Below are 16,976 nucleotides of genomic sequence, written 5' to 3' on the forward strand. Positions count from 1 at the left end.
CAGGTTTGTTTTAACGGCACAAACGGGCACAAATCGAGCACAAACGAACGGCACCGGTTTGGAAAGATTTGGACGACATGGGGTGGAGAGTGACGTCACTGCCCCGAATTGTTTTTGTTATTTCTAAGAAATGGAAATATATTTGACGTTCATTTCAACGGCACAAACGGGCACAAATCGAGCACAAACGAATGACACCAGTTTTGTGTGATTTAGAGGAACTGGGGTGGAGAGTGACGTCACAGCCCCGAAAATATTTTGGTTATATCTAGGGAAGGAAAACAGATACAGTGTTTATTTTAACGGCACAAACGGGCACAAATCGAGCACAAACGAACTGCGCCGGTTTGGAGCGATTTGGACAACATGGGGTGGAAAGTGACGTCATACGGTCAAAAAAATAATGTTTAATATCTTAAACAACAAACCAGCACAAATGTTCGTTTTTGCGGCACAAATCAGCACAAACGTAGCACTAACGAATGGCATAGTTTTGGTCATTATTTCTTTTTATGGGGTGCCAACTTCACGGAGGTGACCCGAAGCACTCTGCTGCAGGCAGACTCATTGAACAGGGTATAAACTGGGTTAAGACTCCCGCCGAATCCCACGACATAAATCCCATTGCAATGGTGTGGAATGCTCTGATAGATTATATTCGAAAAGTAGCAAAACCAACTACAAAGTCTGATTTAATTGATGCCATAAAATAAATTCTAGTTCGAGGAACTTACAGCAGTGGCATAAACACGAGTTTAATGCATAAACAAACCTACGTGACCATAGTAACCCAGGATTATCAGAGAAAGGTTTATTAATATTTTATTTTGAGTTAAGAAATTATTATATTAATTGTTATAGAAATTAATACAATATTAAAAAAAATATATTGGCGATGCTGTATATGCCAATGCTGTCTGTGCACGATTTAGACTGCATTCACAATTGTATCATGAATAAATATTACATGTACTTCAAATTATGCATCCCACACAGTCTTGTCCTTTAACTTATCCTCTTTTTTCCGTATTATTCGTTTATATTCGTTATTTTCACCTTCATTTTGATCTCTGTACATAACATTCTGGGCTGCATTTCCCGATAACGATTAATCTTAGCGCTTAAGAGCGTTTTCTACGAGTCATTTTGCGAACGTTCTTTATTGTTTCACGTGCGTGTACCCAAAATGCACTTAAAACAATTGCAAATTGCAATTAATAGACAAATCATTGAAGAATGAATTATTCACTTAGTTTCATTTGGAAATAATTTAATCTTCACATAAAATAGGCCTACATTCCTTCTGTTAACTGAAAGTCTTTTTTCTGTGTTTGTATTAATATTATTATAATTATCATTATTATTACTATTACTAATATTATTTTTATTAGCCTGTTATTTTTGTATATATTTTTATTTTCGTTTATATTCGTTTACCCGCCTTAATTTGGCTCCCTTTACTTAACGTTCATGTAAATGATTCTGTAAATGCTTGACATATGCTCATTAATCGTCACACACGGGGATAAATACAATCAAAAAGTCAAAACTTTATTGGCATAATTGTCAGGCGTTAAAAATAAATACCCCTAACCAGTTATTTAAATAATAATAACCTAATAATAGTAATAATAATAATAATAATAATAATAATAATAATAATAAATAACAATAATGTGTGAATTAGAGATAGAGAACTCTACTTTTTTCTTTATTGTGAATCGCTTAACCTAAATAACTTTCTGTATATGCTATTTGCCATATATTTAGTAAATATTGTAAACGACAATTATGCCAATAAAGTTTTGACTCTATGATTGTATTAATGCCGTGTGTGACCATACGATTTACAAATGGAACGTGAATGACAGGTTATAATTAGACTAAAAAAAGAATATATATAGGCTGTATATATATATATATATATATATATATATATATATATATATATATATATATATATATATATGTATATATATATGTTAAATTCAACCTATACACTGCATTCCAGTAAAAATCCCAGCCATATAGCATAATCAAAGCTTTAATGGCATTTTCAGCATTTATCATTTAGATTCAGAATGTTAAAAGATCGAAATTAATATATATATATATATATATATATGTGTGTGTTGTGTGTGTGTGTGTATGTTATATTCAACCTAATAACTGCATTCCAGTAAAAATCCCAGCCATACAGCTTAATCAAAGCTTTAATGGCATTTCAGCATTTATCATTTAGATTCTGAATGTTAAAAGAGATCGAAATGATAGGAAAATTAACGAATATAAACGAATAATGTCCGAAGAAGATGTCCTCTCCAGGTCACCGTACAAACAGGCTACACATTTAGCTTAGAGCGATGTTTGCTGCCGCTTTAGTTCTGTGCGTTACATGACTGCCCCCTACTGATCATGTCTTTCCTGTGTAAATGTGTTTTCCGTGTTCCTTTGGAATACACCGGCGTCACGCGAGACCACTTTACTTCCCGCGCGCATTTTAAATGGCCAGATCTGTAACATCCCCTCAAAAGGAAGTAGTAAAATTAATACCACTCTCAGAGAGTCTGGCAGCGTGGAAACTTCTGCCAGGCATCTCAGAGTGGGTATTAAGCACAGTACAGATAGGATACAGAATCCAGTTCAGTCGTCGTCCTCCGCGTTTCAACGGCGTGGTTTACACTTCCGTGAAACCGGAGCTGATGCACGTACTGTCACAAGAGCTGAAAACTCTTCTGAGCAAGGAGGCCATAGAACATGTTCCTCTTCCAGAAAGAAAGTCAGGCTATTACAGCAGATACTTCCTGGTTCCCAAGAAGGATGGGGGGTTGCGTCCAATCTTAGATCTTCGAGGCTTAAACCGTTCAGTCAAAGCACTCAAGTTCAAGATGTTAACTGTCAAGATGGTCGTGACGCAGATTCAACATTACGATTGGTTCGTCACGATCGATCTAAAAGACGCATATTTTCACATACAAATATTGCCACAACACAGGAAATTCCTGAGGTTCGCTTTAGGGGGCGAAGCGTACCAGTTTCGGGTTCTTCCATTCGGCCTAGCTTTGTCACCCCGCACATACACAAAATGCATGGATGCAGCACTGGCTCCATTACGACTCCAGGGCATTCGCATTTTGAACTACATCGACGACTGGTTAATACTGGCACAATCGCGAGAGTTGGCGCTTCAACACAGAAACATCGTGTTGGCTCATTTAGTTTCTCTAGGGTTGAGACTCAACACCAACAAAAGTGTTCTTTCTCCTGCCCAGAGAACGACTTATCTCGGTATCGTTTGGGATTCGATCACGATGCGGGCACAGCTGTCTCCCGCTCGAATCGAGACCATTCGGCAGACAATGAGCAAAGTCAAGCTAGGTCAAAACCGTACTGTTCTTCAGTACCAAAAAATGTTAGGCTTCATGGCTTCAGCATCCACGGTGATTCCTTTGGGGCTGTTGCACATGAGACCGTTTCAGTTGTGGCTAAAAGCCAGAGGATTTCATCCAAGAGCCAATCCTCAAAGGCAAATAAAAGTGACGCGCCGCGGGCTTCGTACACTAACTCTGTGGTTCAGACCCCGGTTCCTTACCTTGGGTCCCACTCTAGGGGCGCCCTGTCGTCGCAAACTGCTAACGACGGACGCCTCCCTGACGGGCTGGGGAGCGGTCTTACATGGTCGTCCAGCTCAAGGGGAATGGGAGGGTCATCAGCTCGATTGGCACATCAATTGCCTCGAGTTGATGGCTGTATTTCTGGCTCTGAAATACTTTCTCCATCAGTTGAGGGGCTGTCATGTCTTAGTGCGGGTGGACAATACAGCAGCAGTCTCTTATATAAATCACCAGGGAGGTCTGCGCTCACGCAATCTGAACAGATTAGCGAGGCAGATTTTTCTCTGGGCCCAAGGAAAGTTCCTGTCACTCAAGGCAGTTTACATTCCAGGGCACTTGAATGTGGGAGCAGACTTACTGTCCAGACAGACATTACCGATGGGCGAGTGGAAACTCCACCCGGAAGTAGTGAATCTGATATGGACCAGATTTTATCAGGCGGAAGTGGACCTCTTCGCCTCTATACAGACAGCGCAATGTCCCCTTTACTTCTCTCTGAGTCACCCAGCTCCGTTGGGTCTGGATGCGATGGCGCACTCATGGCCCAATATGCGCCTGTATGCGTTTCCTCCAGTCTCTCTGCTCCCGGGGGTTCTAGCCAGAGTTCGCCAGCAAGGTTCTTGCCTCTTATTGATAGCGCCGCGTTGGCCGAACAGAGTATGGTTCTCGGAGATAATATCTCTCCTCGACGGCTCGCCTTGGGCGATTCCGGAGAGGAGGGACCTTCTATCGCAGGCGGGGGGAACGATATTCCATCCCAGGCCCAACCTGTGGAATCTTCATGTTTGGCCCCTGAGGGGAACCAACTGAGGGACACGGGGCTTTCACCTGCCGTTATTGAGACCATCCTAAGTGCTAGGGCTCCCTCCACTAGGAGGATTTATGCCGTTAAATGGGGTATTTTTGAAAGGTGGTGTGCTGCACACAATGTAGATCCAGTTAACTGCCAGATTGCTTCAGTGTTGGACTTCATGCAAGAGAAATTATCATCAGGCATTTGCCCCGCTACTCTTAGGGTATATGTGGCCGCTCTTTCGGCTTGCCACGCCCTAATTGATGGGGAACCGCTTGGGAGGCACCCTCTGCTCTCCCGCTTCCTTCGTGGGGCCAGGAGACTGAGGCCTCCAGTCAAAACCAAGATCCCTTCTTGGGACTTAGCAATAGTCCTTGAGGGTCTGGTTGAAACCCCGTTTGAACCTTTAGAATCAGCGTCTGACAAACTTCTGACTCTTAAAATGGTTTTTCTTATGGCAATAACTTCCTTAAAAAGAATTGGGGATATGCAGGCTCTGTCTATCGCGCCATCCTGCTTAGACTTTGCCCCAGGATTGGTGAAAGTGATTTTGCATCCTCATCCTGATTATCTGCCCAAGGTGCCATTCTCGGCTGTACATCCGGTCATTTTAGAAGCCTTCTGTCCTCCACCGTTCACAACGCCGGAGCAGGAGAATTCTCATAGACTGTGTCCAGTCCGCGCTCTTCAGGCTTACATCCACCGCACTAGCCAGTGGCGTAAGTCGGAGCAACTCTTCGTCTGTTATGGCCCCCATAACAGAGGAGCAGCTGCCACCAAGCAGACCATCTCTCATTGGGTCAGGGATGCTATAGCTCTTGCCTATGAGGCGCGCGGTCAAGCTTCGCCTATAGGCCTTAGGGCTCACTCCACCAGGGGGGTCGCCTCGTCCAATGCGTTGGCAAGGGGTGCTCCCCTACAACAAGTTTGTGATGCGGCAGGCTGGTCCTCTCCGCACACATTCATAAGATTTTATAGCTTGGATGTTCATGCCACTCCGGGCTCTCGCGTCCTTGAGTCGACATCACAAGCTAATGTCTAGGTCTTCCTGCGTTCTTGTGAAACACACCTGCACAACCGTAGGAGTCCAGACATATTCAAGCACGGCGGCGTGGGTATTCTCGTTCCCAATGCGCTTAGCAGCGCAGCATCGACTGTAGCTTTCAAAAGGGAACAATCTCAGGTTACTTGACTGTAACCTTGTTCCCTGAGAAAGCGGAACGAGATGCTGCGCTACTTTGCCGTGCTGAAGATGTCCCAGGACTGCTCTTCAGACAAAATATCCTGACGATGCACCTGTGGCTCATCTATTTATAGCCTCGTGCGCGTGCGCTCCGGTGACGTCACCAATCGAGGCTATAATGCCGTTTAGTCAATTATATTGACGTTTTACATACAATATTCACAGCTGGTCACTTCTAAAGACGTTCCCAATGCGCTTAGCAGCGCAGCATCTCGTTCCGCTTTCTCAGGGAACAAGGTTACAGTCAAGTAACCTGAGATTGATTGTTTTCCTTGAATTATTTTAAGTGTTCACACATCTTTTCAAATCTCTTCTTATCTTGTGTTATGTCTTCCTTTCACAAAATTGTTTTTCCCCTTACATCATCTTGAATGGTTTCAAATCAGGGTTAAAAATCTCTTCAGATGTTCTCACATATCTTCTCTTCTGGTCTCTTTGTCTCCAAGTCTTGTATTTTCTCATCTGGGCTGGTCTGGTCTTCTCATTTTGTCTCATCTCCATTGTTCTCAAATCTTCTAAAAAATCTGCAAGTCTTATTCAAGTCATTTCAAAGACGGTTTAAAGATTTGTGAACTTAAGAGAAGAGTTGAGATAAAATAAGAAGAGACCGCACAAGACCTGAACTGAAGAGACCAGAGGATATATCCAATGTTCAGTCCAATATATCTTCTAGTCTCTTCAGTTCAGGTCTTGTGTTGTCTCTTCTTATTTGATCTCAACTCTTCTCTTAAGTTCACAAAACTTAAAACCTTCTTTGAAACGATCAGTTTTCCTTGAATTATCTCCAGTGTTCACAAATAGTTTGCATATTTGCATATTTCAAATCATCTCCAGTGTAAAAAATCTTTTCAGATGTTCGCAAATATCTTCTCTTCTGGTGTCCATGTCTTATCATCTGGGCTGGGCTGGTCTGGTCTCATCTCGTTTTGTCTCATCTCAAATGTTAACAAATCTTCTCAAATGTTGGCAGATCTTATTTAATCTCTTCTCCTCTCAAATTCACTAATGTCCTTGAATCATCTCCAGTGTTCAGTCCAATATATCTTCTGAACTCTTTCGTTCAGGTCGTGTTGTCTCTTCCTATCTGATCTCATCATTTGTCTTATGTTCACTTAAATTTTTCTTGAATTATCTGCAGTGTTCATAAATATTCTCAGATGTTTTCAAAACTCTTCTCATCAGGTCTGTTCCTTTCTTCTTTTGTTTTCCCTTTTCCTGTCTCTTCTCATCTGATCTGATCTGATCTGATCTGGTCGCTTTTCTTATTTAGTTACATCTCCAGTGTTCACAAACATTCTCGAATGTTGCCAAACCTTATTGCATCGCAAACTTACTAATTTTCTTTGGATTGTCCTTTAATCATCTACAATGTTCTCAAAAATCCTAGTGTTCAGATGTTTCACAGATGTCTTGTGGCTTCCCAAGTTCACAGAGAATGCCTTTGAATCATTCTGGTGTCTCCACTTCAGGTCTCTTCATACCTGATCTCATCTCAGCTCATCTCTTCTTTTAATTCACAGATGGTCTACTGAATGTCCTTGAATCATCTTAAAGGTTCTTGATTAATTGTCACTGTTCACAAGTGTCATCTCATTTCATCACATTCTTGTTGCTGTTCTAAGTGTAATGTCCAGTTCAGTTCAGAGTCCTGTGGAGTTTGGTTTCTTGCAGTACATAGTCTGATGCATGGTTTCTTACAGAATTCGGATGTATTCAGCTCCAAGTCTTTTGCAAAGCATAGATGCTGTTGCCTAAATGTAACATACTGTACTGTTCATGTTGTGTGTTTTCTCCAGAGAGAGTGACGAGAGTGATTGGGGCTTATATGTAGATTTGTTGAACATGCTGAGACTCGCTCAGACGCACATCAAACGCACTCGCATACCTTCAGATGAGTGATTAGTGATTCAGTGTTCAGCTGATGACTATGTAAACGTTAGTCATGAATGAACACTCATAAATCTGTCCTGAGTGAATGAATGAAGTGACATGATGAACTGACAGAAGTGATAAGCATATACTGTAAACAATGGTAAGGTTATAGTGTAATCACTGTAATGTGTTATTTCTCCAACACTAATGGATGTTTAGAGTGTTTTGTGGCATCTGTTGTGACACTTGTTTTAGAGATTCGGTTCTGTTTTTAAACACTGGTGTGGTAGACATTGATAAGACTAGGAACACTTTATTATGGTGTGTGTGTGTACTAGTATGCGCTATGTTATGGGGACCAAGTGTCCTCACAAGTATAGCAATACTAGTGAATTTGAACCTTGTGGGGAAGTTTTAGGTCCCTATAATGAAACGGCTTATAAATCATATAGAATGTAGTGTTCTGAAAATCTAAAATAGCAGAAACTTTTCTGGTGTAGGGTAAGGGAATAAAATGCCCCCACCAGGGAAACCTGTGTGTGTGTGTGTGTGTGTGTGTGTGTGTGTGTGTGTGTGTGTGTGTGTGTGTGTGTGGACCTAAACCTGAATACACACAGACTGGTGAGGACTTGTGTCATGGCGGGTACCTAAAGTGAGGTCCCCATGGGGGAATAAGCTTGTAAATCGTACAGAATGAGTTTTTTTGAAAATGTGAAAATGCAGAAAGTTCCCTCTGAGGGTTAGGTTTAGGGTTAGGGGATAGAAAATACAGTGTGGACAGTATAAAATACATTGCGCCTATGAGAGTCCCCACAAGGATAGTGGAACAAACGTGTGTGTGTGTGTGTGTGATTTCGTGCCTGCAGGTGGCAGCAGTGCTGTTTTATATGTTTGAGAGATGTCATGTAAAAAACATTTTAATCAACTCCACACATAAACACAATGGAAATATGTTTGAAAGTAAATTTGTGTTTAGGATTTTGCATACAGTTGCCTGTTGTAATAACATTTTTAATTACCTGACAAATCTTTAATACAAATAAGCATTTTTTTTTCAGCATAATTATTGACATGAATTTTGTATGGAAGCCACTTCTAGGGTGAGAAAACAAAAACAAAGGGTAATTGCAAGATGAAGTTTAAAATAAGAAATAATGTCAGAAAACAAACAATAAAATCGATTTGCAGTTTACAAAAATATTTTTTTAGAATTATAGTTGTGTTTTTATTATTATTTTTTTACAAGAAAATATTTTTTTTTATTCTTTCAACTTTTAATTTAATTCAATGTTTTATGTCTAGTTTCTATTGTAATTATTTGTCAATGAAAAATGTTTTTTTTTTAAAGTAAAAAAATCCTAAACCACAAAGTTTATGCACTTGTTTATCTGTTTCAGTGTTTGAACTTATTCAGAGACAAACTGAATAAACCATTTAGACAAAAAAGGTTCTTCTATGGCATCGTGAAGCAGCTTTATTTTCAGATATCTTCTCTTCTGGTGTCTTTGTTTCCAAATCTTGTATTTTCTCTTCTGGGCTGCCCTGGTCCAGTCTCTTCTCGTTTTATCTTGTTTAAAATGTTGACACATATTCTCAAATCTTCTCAGTTAAGTAATCTTCACCTGAATGTCCTTGAATCATCTTCAGTTCAGGTCTTGTTTTGTCTCTATCAATTTGATCTAATCTTTACTATTAAACTGACAAATCTTTAGATTGTTTTTCAGTCATTTTAGTTTTCCTTGAATTATTTTAAGTGTTCACACATCTTTTAAAATCTCTTTGTTCTCTTCTTATCTTGTCTTATTTCTTCCTTTCACAAATATATATATATTTTTTTCCTTGAGTAATCTTGAATGGTTTCAAATCAGTGTTAAAAATCTCTTTAGATGTCCTTAAATATCTTCTCTTCTGGTCTCTTTGTCTCCAAGCCTTGTATTTTCTCATCTGGGCTGGTCTGGTCTTCTCATTTTGTCTCATCTCCATTGTTCTCAAATCTTCTAAAAAATTGTCAAGTCTTATTCAAGTCATTTCAAAGATGGTTTAAAGGTTTGTGAACTTAAGAGAAGAGCTAAGATAAAATAAGAAGAGACCACACAAGACCTGATCTGAAGAGACCAGAAGATATCTCCAATGTTCAGTCCAATATATCTTCTTGTCTTGTGTTGTCTCTTCTTATTTGATTTCAACTCCTCTCTTAAGTTCACCAAACTTAAACCATCTTTGAAATGATCAGTTTTCTTTGAATTATCTCCAGTGTTCACAAATCTTCCATGAGTACCTTTTTTATAATCTGAAGAACTTTCTTTCACCACAAATAACCTTTTGTGAAACAGAAAGGTTCTTCAGATGTTAAAGGTTCTTTATGAAACCATTTAGACAAAAAAGGTTCTTCTATGGCATCGTGAAGCACCTTTATTTTTAAGACTGTAGGGAAATAACGAGAAAAATAACATCAGCAGTAAACGATAAAACTGTTTGCACTAAGATAATACATTGAAATAATATAGTAAGACACACCAGTTTACAATATGTTTTGTACAGTTAAAAACAGCTGGATGTGGATGAGACTAGAAACCAGGGCAATAAAATGTACAAATGGCCGCACATGCTCTTAAAAAAAAATAAGGTGGAAATGAAACTCTTATTAAGTGTCCCTGCAAAAATGTTAATTATACGTTGTCTATAAATGTTAACTTCCACAAATTAAGATCGATTGCATTAATATTGTGAACCATGCCCTGAACCTTTCAGGATGACTCGGGTGCGGTTCACTGGTGTGCACAGTTTAGTGAATCACATTCGCACCAACCAAACAAACCAAACAACAAACAGAATCAGATGCACCTAAAACATTCATTTACATTTGCAGTTACAATCATGCTACAGCATGTTATTGATTAGTCATGCTACACTCTCCGTCGCTCTATCCAAGTATGACTTAATTCAAAATTGAAATTAAATGCACATTGTAAGGCTAATCATAGTCTGATAAACATACACTATATTGCCAAAAGTATTGGGACTCCACCTTCTACTGAACAGGTTTGACTACTGTAATAATTTCCACGAGTACAAATCTTAATGTTTACTGTAAGCATATAATGATATTCGAGGGAATTGTGTGCGTCTGATAATTTTATAGCAACAGTTTGGACAGGACCCTTTTCTATTCTAGCGTGACAATGCCTTTGTGTATAAGGCAATGTTAAAAAAGAGATGATTGATTTAGTCAGTGTGGAAGAACTTGACTGGTCTGCATAAAGCCAAGTCCTAATCCCAGCTGAACACCTCTGGTGTGACTTTAAATGCAGACCCTGAGCCAAAAACTCATCCGCAAACACCAGTGACTTCTACATATGGGTACAGTCATTTTTGACACTTCCAAAACTGTTGCGACAGAAATGGAATACAATTTTCAAATACATGAATTAGTTTTGGAAGTGCCTTTTTCTGTTCTAAAGAAGGAGGTGTCCCAATACTTTTGTCTATATAGTGTATGTACAAGTCATTGGTTTTGTTTGGCATTGTTTGGTAATGAGTTTTTGGCTAAAGGTCTGCATTTAAAGTCACACCAGAGGTGTTCAGCTGAGAGTTGGACTTTGTTTTCTGCAGACCAGTCAAGTTCTTCCACACTGACTGAATCAGTAATTTCTTTTTAAACCATCTGACTTTAAATGCAGACCTTGAGCCAAAAACTCATCAAACACCAATGATTTGTACATGCACAATAGACAAAAGTATTGGGACACCCCCTTCTTTAGAACAGAAAGGGGCACTTCCAAAACTGTGGCAACAAAGATGAAAACATAATTCATGTATTTAAAATTGTATTTCCATCTTTGTTGCAACAGTTTTGGAAGTGTCATAAAATGTCATACAATGACTGTAGCCATATGTACAAATCATTGGTGTTTGGTGATGAGTTTTTGGCTCAAGGTCTGCATTTAAAGTCACACCAGAGGTGTTCAGCTGGGATTAGGACTTGGCTTCATGCAGACCAGTCAAGTTCTTCCACACTGACTGAATCAATCATTTCTTTTTAAACCTTGCCTTATAAGGTAAGGTCCTGTCCAAACTGTTGCTATAAAATTAAAAGCACACAATTCTCAAGTATAACATTATAGTTTTGTTCTCATGGAAATTACTTATATAGTCAAACCTGTTCAGTAGAAGGGGGTGTTCCAATACTTTTGGCAATATAGTGTATATACATTCCGGGCAAAGCTGAGCTGCTTTGTGACACAATATCAAACTAGATGTATTTTAGTTGGACTAAAAAGACTTGATTGCTTTAGTCTGACTAAAACTTTCAAAAGCACTTTCTAAGACTGAGGGGAGCATATCACATTGACTCTCACTTCATGGAGAAAACAATAGGTAATTAACAGATATTTGAGACACACACTGACACACTCTCACACACACTTCACACAAACAAACAGGCAGTCTCTCATTCTCCAACTCTTTATTGTCAAAGTGTGTGTTGTGCTTGCCGTTTGTGTGTGTTTAAGCACTCTGGGGGTCTTTAGTCGAAACAGCACTGCACTCACTCAATTTTCTTGGAAGTGTGTGTTTTGTCACATTCCAAGTTACACCCTCTTCATATTTCCCCGTTCCTGCAGGGAGCGATTGCCGGTTACATCAGTTGAGATTATGCAACACACCCTGCGATGGTGTGATGATGTAGATGTGAGGGGTCAGAGGTCAGACTGAGCACGTACTTCACAAGAGACCCCTCACAAGAAATCAGAGATTTAGGAAATACATCTAGATACTAAATATCAAAGCAAATATCTGTAGGTGCGCTCAAATTCTGCTTGATTTTTCCTCTTCACTTTACTAAAAATTGAGTCTGAAAAAGCGTCTTTAATCAGTTCACACAACTTACATCTGACATTCATCCATGCAATTTGGCATAAATTTGAAAAGTATGGAAATAAATACATTTCAAAACAATATAGCTAAGTGCAAACTAAATGTAATGTTTTTGCCATTAAATAAATAAAGTATTTTATATTAAATGGAGTTAGTTGAATGATAAAGTGCTTATTTTGATCCACTTAAAAGTAGGACTTGTACATCTTAGTAAGTAATTTCATAATTCGGACGTGTTTTAAGTGTACTGTTGAATCGGTAAGATTTATGTTTTTTATAAAGAAGTTTCTTATGCTCATCTAGGCTGCATTTATTTGATCAAAAATACAGAAAAAAAAACAATAAAATATAAAATGAAATATTATTCCAGTATAAAATAAGTTTTATTTTAATATACTTTAAAATGTAATTTATTTCTGTGATGCAAAGCTGAATTTTCAGCATCATGACTCCAGTCTTCAGAGTCACATGATCTTTCAGAAATCATTCTAATATGCTGAATTATTGTCATTGTAGGAAACAAGTTGTGCTGCTTAATTTTTTGGAACCTTTGATACTCTTTTCAAGATTATTTGTTGAATAAAAAGTTCAAATAGAATATAAAGTCTCTAATAATATAAGTCTTTACTATTACTTTTTATTTATTTATTTAATTTATCACATCCTTTCTGAACCAAAGTAATAATTTCTTAAAAAAAAAGAAAGAATAAAATTACTGACCCCAAACTTTTAAACAGTAGTGTATATAATTACAGAAGTTTTGTTTAAAAAAAATAAATTCTGTTTTTATTTAAATTCATCACCATAAAAACAACTTACTCAAAAGTATTTTCAACAAAGTGAAAGTATTCCACTGTAGCTCTGAAATATTATTCATTTTGACGGTATCTTGTGTCTTTTAATCACTCACAACACTCTGTAATTCATAAAGGATGTTATGTTTATAGTTTTCTTTAAGCTGTTCATTTACATTCAGGCAGTAGTGTATATAATTACAGAAGTTTTGTTTAAAAAAATAAATTCTGTTTTTATTTAAATTACTATTTATCTAAGAATCCTGAAAAAAGAATCACAGATTTTCAACATCGATAATAAATCAGCATATTAAAATGATTTCTGAAGGATCATTTGACACTGAAGACTGGAGTAATTATGCTAAAAATTTAGCTTTGCATCACAGAAATAAATTATATTTTAAAGTATATTAAAATAGAAAACTGTTATTTTAAATTGTAAAAATATTTCACAATATACATTTTTTTTCTGTATTTTTGATCAAATAAATGCAGCCTTGATGAGCAGAAGAGACTTCTTAAAAAAACATTAATTATTAAAGATTAAAATTAAAGATAAATGTTTCAATAACACATTACAGTTTAAATATTATATCAAGTACATTACATCTACTTTAGTATGTTAGTCAACACATCTTTAAAGCATGACAAGATTAATACATAATGATTTAAAATGTACTTTAAAGTATAAATTTCCATTTGAAAGTATCACAAAGTGCTCCTTTTAAAAATGTACTTAAGTGTGTTAAGAAACATAGTCATGAAAGTCAATTCTCTTTAAGTGCACTTAAGTGTCCTTTGATTTCATAAATAATGATTAGAATTGCAAACCTAACAAGCTTCTTTTGTCATTTGTCATTTGTTTTGATTGAAAATTGTGCTTTAGTGTAAATTACACTTGGTATTTTATTACCTATATACATGTATAAGTGTCAAAATACATGTCTAAAGGTATACAAAACCAAATATGTGTGTGCACACACACACACACAGCTTCAGAAGAAATCAGTGCATTAAGTCTTCTTCACACACACTTAAACACACAGAAAGGTGTTGTCCTCAGGGCATGAGTAAGGAAGTGTAAGATTATGGCGGGTAAGATCACTGTCTGTCTCTCTCTCTGTGTGTGTGTGTGTGTGTGTGTGTGTGTGTGTGTGTGTGACCTGGTATTCATCACGTTGTGGGGACCAAATGTCCCCACAAGGATAGGAATACCAGTAAATTTTGACCTTGTGGGGACATTTCTCAGGTCCCCATGAGGAAACAGGCTTATAAATCATGCACAATGAGTTTTTTTGAGGAAGTAAAAGTGTGCACAATCTCCTGTGAGGGCTAGGTTTAGGTGTAGGGTAGGTGTAGGGCCATAGAAAGTACGGTTTGTACAGTATAAAAACCATTACGCCTATGGAATGTCCCCATAAAACATGTAAACCCAACATGTGTGTGTGTGTGTGTGTGTGAGTGCAGCTGTGCTAGTTCCTAACCTTCCCCCCCTTATGTCTCTGTGTAGTAAAAGATAACACACACACACACACACACACACACACACACACACACACACACACTGTCCTTTTGTGGACTCTTAACAGTGTGTTTGGGTTTGTTTTGTGTGTGTGTGGAATTCCCTCTTAGCAGATGAATAAACAGGGTGTGTCACAGAGACAGGAGACATGTTTAAACCTTCTGTCACACACATTAGCAGTGGACGAGGTGCACTAATAAAATATATTTCAGTAAAAGTACAAAAGTTGCTTAATTTTGTGCACACTCATTCATAGAGGATCTCACAGTTCATGGCTCATTCTGAGTCAGACACAAAGACTTATCTCTCTCACTGAATCAGTGAGTTTTTGACTCATGAACAGCTGCGATTAGATTAATCCAATTTGCAAATAAATAGTTTATTGCAGTTTTCGAGCCACTACAACACTACAACGAAAATAATGAGCTCATTCACGATTCAGACAATGTTATCACGCCTTGGAAAGTGTCTATTTCGTCACCCTTACCAAAAAGAAATATACTTCAAGTTTATTTTATTGAGTATACTTAAGTAAAGTTCAAGTATGTTTTTAAGTATACTTTATGTAGTAAGTATACAAATATCAGTGTACTAGTAGTATACTATTTCAACACTCCTGGGGACTAAATTGGCCCACTTTCTAGTATATAAAAGTATACTTTTAAGTATACTTTAAGTGTAAAAGTAGTAAACTGAGTAAACAACTAGTTTACATCTATATTTTCAGTTTGTACTGCAATTACACTAAAAGTAAACTTATAGGTGTACTGATTGTTTACTAATTAAACATTTTTTATGCATTTTTGGTACGCTTTGAAGTATAGTCTCAGTAAACTACTAGTTTAGTAGTTTTATACTGCAAGTATACTCGTAAGTTTTCTTTAAGTGAACTTTACATCATACTTTAAGTATACTACTATGTCGCTATTTAGGTATTAATTTGTATATATTTTGTTATATGAATATCTGAACATACAAAACATCAAAAGAAAGAGCAGGGTATCTGCTTGTAAACAAAAACATTTTATTCTAGCTTCATGCATTCTTTTTGTCATCCAACACTTAAATGTGGGTAAGTTTCATAAATAAAAATAAATAAATAAACAACATTTTGAACAAAAAGCTAAAAAAAGGCTAATCATGATAATCAAAATGTAGATGAAGTTGATCAACACCCCAAAGCTTAACAGTCATTATTATCTCTTCATGGGTCGACATTTTATTCCATAACGTTACACAATTTTACAAATCTATACTGTAAAACCTGACGAGTTACGGTAACTCAAACCGTTTGAGGAAACCGATTGCTTTAAACCATTTAAGGTTTAAAACCAATAAATATGAGTACTATAAACTCATCTACATTGAGTTAAGTTAATTTAACTCAATGTAGATGAGTTTATAGAACCTAAAACTTAAATGGTTTTAAAACTTAAATGGTTTAAGGCAATCGGTTTTCTCAAACGGTTTGAGTTGCCGTAACTTCTTGGGTTTTATATCTGACAATTGTGTTAGATTACATGTGTAATCATCTGTAAGTTGTTTCGGTTTCTTCTTCACTTGATTACAAGGAACGATATGTTTTCATGAAATGTAGTACACTCTTAAAAATAAAGGGCTCTTTATTGCATTGATGGTTCCATGAAGAACCTTGAACATCCAAGGAGCCTTTCTAATGCAGAAAAGGTTCTTTAGATTCTTAAAATGTTCTTCAAAATGGTTCTTTTATAGGAACTGTTCACTGAAAGGCTCTTTGGAGAAGCAAAAATAGTTCTTCCATAGCATCACCATAAAAACAACTTAATCAAAAGTATTTTCAACAAAATGAAAATACTCCACTGTAGCTCTGAAATATTATTCATTTTGACGGTATCTTGAGTCTTTTAATCACTCACAACACTCTGTAATTCATAAAGGATGTTATGTTTATAGTTTTCTTTAAGCTGTTCATTTACATTCAGGCCCTTTTGAATAGTAAAGAGTGTTTCTACACTAAGAAAACACATGCACATTTGCCTGTCTCTCTCAATCGTGCCTGTAGGAAAGAAAAATCACAATAGGCTTATCTTTGACATCTTACACGTTTCTCCCAGACAACAATGGGAAAAAATAGAGAGCAAATGGATCCTTCTCCTGATAAACTGACTCTTCCTACAGTTTCAGGAGAGATCGCAAGAGTGCCTCAAACTGTGCTTAGATTCCGTCTAGTCTAGTTTTTGAATTAGGTTTTTTTAAGTTTTTGTAAATTTGTTGTAATTTTCAT

At 37.1% G+C, this 16,976-nt stretch overlaps 1 protein-coding gene across 2 annotated transcripts in view; it reads left to right on the plus strand.

Moving 5' to 3' along the window:
* The window catches only part of LOC141340434 (dedicator of cytokinesis protein 9), a 143,725-nt gene that overhangs the window by 26,306 nt on the left and 100,443 nt on the right, over positions 1-16,976 (plus strand). The window lies entirely within an intron of this gene.

Source organism: Garra rufa, chromosome 8 (genome assembly GCF_049309525.1).
Source record: "Garra rufa chromosome 8, GarRuf1.0, whole genome shotgun sequence".
NCBI lineage: Eukaryota > Metazoa > Chordata > Actinopteri > Cypriniformes > Cyprinidae > Garra > Garra rufa.